This window comes from Lepisma saccharinum, chromosome 9, assembly GCF_977018435.1.
Source record: "Lepisma saccharinum chromosome 9, izLepSacc3.1, whole genome shotgun sequence".
NCBI classification, from domain to species: domain Eukaryota; kingdom Metazoa; phylum Arthropoda; class Insecta; order Zygentoma; family Lepismatidae; genus Lepisma; species Lepisma saccharinum.
The window spans coordinates 84,142,903-84,148,902 of record NC_139237.1 but is presented as its reverse complement, the minus strand read 5'-3'; the positions used below and the strand labels follow the sequence as shown (position 1 = coordinate 84,148,902).

At 44.8% G+C, this 6,000-nt stretch overlaps 1 pseudogene; it reads right to left on the bottom strand.

Moving 5' to 3' along the window:
- Nucleotides 1–1,976: 1,976 nt before the first annotated feature.
- On the bottom strand, nt 1,977–3,875 carry LOC145992503 (glucose dehydrogenase [FAD, quinone] pseudogene; annotated as a pseudogene).
- Nucleotides 3,876–6,000: the final 2,125 nt, after the last annotated feature.

Genomic DNA, 6,000 nt, shown 5'->3' with positions numbered 1-6,000 from the left:
CGGAGCCCTATTTTTCATCTCCATCGTCGCGATTAGCTGAAAGTGGAAGAAAGGCAACGTGAAGTAAATCAATTCGATCAGTCATGGCGGATTTAATATTTCACGCTTTTCTTTCGCCTTCGAGTGAGCTGTTTTCCATGTATTCACACCTTGCAGGAATTCAAGCCTAGAACAGTTGGATTGCTGATCTTGTTATCAAATCATAGCTTTAGTTTTATTTGACAACTGGATTAGTAAGCCATAAGTCCTAAGTTCGTGTCCAGGTCTAAACAGATGAAAAAGTAGTTTGCTTGAAAAGAAAAAAACGTCTAGTTCGCTGCACTTGATTTTCTGCAGTGAGCTACAAAATGCAACACTTAGTCGCCTACTTCGTTAGTTTGGTGTGAAGTATTGGTGTCTGCACCGTTGCATTGCATTCTGGAGCGGTGTGCAGTGTATTATATGGTCACGTGATACGTTTTAACCAATCAAGTGAACGATGAAAACAGCAGACAGGCATTTGTTGAATCTTTAGAACTTGAACACCGCTATTCTTGCGTCTACCGTATCATACCCTTAGGTATGACGGATCGAACCTGCCACTCCCAATTGATTTATGGGTGATGTAGTGTAATTCTCATTCATCCTCAGATTGTGAGAGCACTTGTCATGAGGACAAGTCTAATCCTAAGCAGCAAGAGGTAATCCTGAAATAAAGCACTAACCAAAACAAACTGAAATGGCAAATAGTCACTCTTTGGTATTTTAGAACTTGCAAACCTGAATCATAATGGTGAGGTTAGGATAAATATCTGTCTAGACTTAGAAGATACATGACCGAATAATACTGACTTTCTTCAGACTTCTCCTTGCTTCTCAACCTTAGTCAGGCTGACCCTTCCAAGACTCCCAAAAGTACTCCTGACTGTCTCAACTCAAATCCAAAAGTTTCCCTCTACAAAGCCTGCCTTCCCCTCTAAACCTCTGCCAATGGAGATTTCCTCCACGCCGATTCGTCAAGTATTTCTTCCTATTCAGTAAGCAGTTTACCTGTTTGCTTCTTGTTACTCCAATGTTTCCGAAAGTCTGTACACACTTGACTCTGCATATTTAAAATACCTCAGAGGAGCAGACAACTGGTGAAAACAAGTGAATGACCCTCGGTGAGATTGAAGCTTTTGGAGAAAGTATAATTAAAGTACCGGGTGTTCCAGAAGTCTTTCCCTGATTACAAACTTTATTCATATCCGCTATATGCAATGTAGAGATGTGAAACTGGTGCCAAAATGTTGGAAAACTAACCAAGTTTATTTGTTGCAGGTTTCAGTAATGTGGCTGTAGTGTAGCAGTGTCAGTGCCATGGAATCCGGAATTAATGCTCTTGACATCTTTCCATACAATGTTTCTTCGACTTGACAGGATTTGAGAATGAAGATAAATTCCATTTTTTAAATACCAACTTATTGATGGCAGATATTCTAGACGAAATAATTCTGTACATTTGAAAGTTTCTCTGCACTGTTATTGGTGACCGGGTCTCGTGATACCAGAGGACATGCTGAGCTTTTTCCGATTTGTGAACATTTCCGGTTTTCTGGGCACTGACACTGCTACACTACAGCAAGGTTACTCAAACCTGCAACAAGAAAACTTGGTTAGTTTTCCAATATTTTGGCACCACTTCCACATCTCTACCTTGCATATAGCGGATATGAATAGAGTTTGTAATCAGGGAAAGACTTCTGGGACACCCGGTATAATTCTATAATTAGTTACGCTACTTGGTTGAACGCAATTTTCTTGCATCAGACTGACTAGTGTCGAAAAGTGCAGCGAATTAGACGGTGGTAAAACTAGTATTACGAAAGGATAAAGGCTTGAAATGAAGGAGAACTAGTCTGAAGATGGTAGGTACTTAGTATTAGGATCCAGAAAAGAGAAACATTGTACAATGCAAGAGAGATAATAGTATCTAAACGAGCACCATTGTTGCAGATTCAGGCTTCGTTTTCCTCGGATTGGTTTGTGACGGTCACTATGCCATCACCATCAGCATTCGCCTCTTCAACCGCCTCTTCCTCGGTCGAGTCCAGCCAGTCTTCCTTGATCATGTCCGAAGCCTTCTCCGCTATCATGATGGTCGGAGCGTTGGTGTTGCCACTGGTGATGGTCGGCATTATGGAGGCGTCCACCACGCGTAGCCCCGAGAACCCGTACACCCTCAACCTCGGGTCTACAACCGCCCCCGGGTCGTCTGGAGGACCCATCTTCGCCGTCCCGCAAGGGTGGTAGATGGTCATGGAGTAGTGACGGATGGTGCACTCCCAGAATTCGTCCGAGAGTAGTTCGTAGGGTTCGCAGTCCGGGAACTTGTTCTCGTTGATCCTGGCGTTGTAGCGCTTCAGGGCCTGAGTCTGACTCATCCTGTAGACGATCTTCGCCGCATCCACCAGAGTCTTCACGTCCTTCTTCTTGGTCAGGTAGTTCGGGTAGATGAGCGGGTAGTCGTAAGGATTGCTACTCTTCAGCAAGATCGCCCCTTTGCTCTCTGGACGGAGGAGTAGGATAAGGACCGTGTAGGTGTCGCGGTAGAGCACCGGTTCGTACACCGCAGCATAGTTCTCGTCCGTAATCCCTCCGTCCCTCTTGCTGTAGAGCCCGCCGTCCGTGTTGTCCGCGTAGGAAGCGAGGAACAGCTGTATGTCCGGGTAGTCGTCGCTGTGGTTGGCGTACTTTGTGTTGATGAACGCCAGGCACTCACCCTCTGGAAGGAGAAGCAGGGGGCCTTCGTTGTGCATGAGGAAACTGGCGAACGTCTGCATGTTCAAAGATCTCGGCAACACCCAGCCGATAGGTTCGTCCACAAGGTACGCCGTGCCGCCCAGAGAGATATGGTCCTGAAGGTTCTGCCCCACCGGGAGATCGTTGAGAACCGGGATGCCCAGGCTGTTGAGGTGTTTCCTGGGACCTATCCCCGACAACATCAGCAGCATCGGGGACTGCACAGCGCCCGCCGACAGGATGACCTCCTTCCGTGCCCTCACCCTGAATATCCTCCCTTCCTTAGCGAAGACCACCCCGTACGCCCTCCGCGTCCCAGGGTGGATCAGGACCCTCTCCACGAACGAGTGCATGCTGATGTGAAGATTCTCCCGGTCTTTGACGGGACGCAGGAACGCCTTCGCGGTGCTGCAACGAAGACCGTCCCTCACCGTCCCGTGGGACAGGGTGAAGCCGGTCTGCTGCTTCCCGTTGACGTCCAGCACGGGATACCCCATCTCCCGAGCGACTTCCAGGAACACCTCGGCGATCGGGGTGTGGAACCTGAAGTGGTCCACCGTGAGGTACCCGCCCTTCCCGTGGTAGGGAGAGTCAGCGTACTCCGGCACTCTGAAATCTTCAGACTTCTTGAAGTATGGAAGCACATAATCGTACCCCCATCCTGGGTTCCCCAACTTCTCCCAGTGATCATAGTCACGTCTGTTGCCACGAATGTACAGCATCGCGTTCAGGACGCTACTCCCGCCCAGAACCTTCCCTCGAGGCCAGTTACACCTCTTCTCCTGCATGCCGAGGCACGCGGTGCTCTGCGGTTCGGTTTTGAACTGCCAGTCCAGATTAGTGAGCTGGAGAGACGGCATCAGCAGAGGGATGTCCGAGATGGTCGTCTCGTCTCCTCCAGCCTCCAGAAGGAGCACTTTCCACTGGGCCACCTCGCTAAGCCGGTTCGCCAACACCGCACCTGCAGACCCTCCTCCCACGATTATGAAGTCGTACTCCGCTTCCACGTATCCGATGTCCTCCACCCTGTTGTCGCTGTCCACGATGTCTTGCCTGAACACCTTGATGAGCAACCTGAGGAATATGATGAGTCCGAACCCAGCTCCGTACGTCATGGCTACTCGTGTGTGGGTGTACATCTCCATCAGCCGTGGTGATAGGCCCACGCCCCAAGGGGTGCTGTGGTGCATTTGTGGCGGCATCTGAAAAGAAGATGGAAGACCATCAACAATTATGACCGCTGATACAAGTGATGGGGTTTGAAACCCAAACTGGTCTCAGCCAGAGCTACTATAAGTTCGATATCTACACCTAGTGATGTAGATACACTACGTACAGACACCGGAATAAACATTAAACGCCTAGATCCTGAAATATTCACTTCCCTGCAAAAGTTTATGTGTGTTGCATAACTCTACGGCGATAAGTGAATTTTAATAGCGTACTTTCAGTGGCAGCTTCTACCACCGCCTGTAGAGTTAGGCAATACGCATAACGCCTTCAGTATCTAGGCGTCTCACTTTTATTCCGGTGACTGTACATCGTTGTCTTTTTGTTGTTTTTTTACATGTTCATTATTTGGTGTTGTTGGTTTTTATGAGAGGGTGGTCTGTAAAGTTCTCGGCCTGGACCATAGATGGCGATATTTTCGGCAATATTTATTTTAAGTTGGTACACTTGGGAACTTTAAAAAAATCTCTCCCTCCTCTTAGTTAGATTGGAATGTAGTTGGAAACACTTCATTACTCCAGTATTTTGAGAAGAGAGTGAAGGGGAGGAAGATCGTTGCAGATAAGGCCACCCATACTGTGAGTCACTGAACCTGAGTCTATCTATATTCACGTAAACTTGTGCCGAAAGCAAAGGACCTTCTTTGCTCGTTTTCTTTTTATATTTATTTCAGAGCTAATAATAACCACAATATTCATTAATGAAGGAAATATATCGCCAGCTCAGAATCTGACTTCTTGCGCGCTTAAAATTGACAACAAATATTTCTTCTGAGGCAAAGTGACCATGGAACGAAATGCTATGCTAATTCATTGAGGATTCGTGGCTAGTATTGTTCTCTTGTGTAGCGCTGACGACCTTAACAGCATTGCGTACAGCTCTTCCTTGTCATCCATACAGTGTTTCCAATTCAATATCGGATTTTGTTGGGTTTTTTTGTAAGAGGTGAGGCCTCAGTGATGCCTTACTTTTTAATTCCAGTGTACGTCTATCATAAACATTCGTGTAAAATTGCAATTCGATCGCCCCGGAAGTTCCTAGGTTCGAGTCCCGGCCTTCGCTTGCGTGTTCCTTGTGAGTGTCCCTTCATCACTTTCATCATATCACCACTCATCTTCATCGTCGCGATTGGCCAAGATCGACGTAAGATAATAAAGAAAATACAAAGTTCGATAGTTGAAAGTTAGTTCCATATATTCAGAAAAGAAACTACTGTGGAAGGGAAAAAATGTAGTGAGATATTTTTAAAGTACTTTCTCATATTTAGAATAATGCTAGAGGTGACGTTAGACAACAATTTCCAATTGCTAGAGGCATGCATATTTCGTTTTTGACGAAAACTAATTTTTCATGTTTCTGTAAGGTGTGAGGTGCATTTTCCTACCCTGTTTTGTCACGAAATGAAGCGAAATAAACTGCAAAATACGAAATAGACTCTTAAAAACGAAATTTACCGTTTATATACTGACGCGACAGTTTCTGAAGTATCCTGTGAGTTATGCAATTCACAGAAAATTGATTAATTCTGCTGTAAATATTTGAGAAGCAAAAATGGACCGCTTTATACAGGAAAAAACTTAATATTCTGGTAATGATTTAATGTGCTATTAGAAGGAATATGTTTATCTTGTGTAATAGTGCAGTTTTTAAATCAAATTTGGGATTATATTCACATTTTTAAAATCATTTTATATCCCGCTTTTTCACCGCTATAACAGCGAAATCATTTTATTTACCGCTTTTGAACCCGAAATTGACTGTTTTTATACCGAAATTTTGCTTTTTTTATTTACCAAAAATATGTGACTACCAATTCCCAATCATTGTCATAACACTAAAACATATTCTTTTAAAGATATTATTTTTTATTGCAGTCACATGTTAATATCTTTATCACACTATCATGACAGGAAACCTGCATTCGTATCTCAGTTATGGAATCATTTGGTTTTCTTGTCCGAGAAGCTCAAAATAATTTTCTATTTGTGACGTAGAGAGATATACATATGG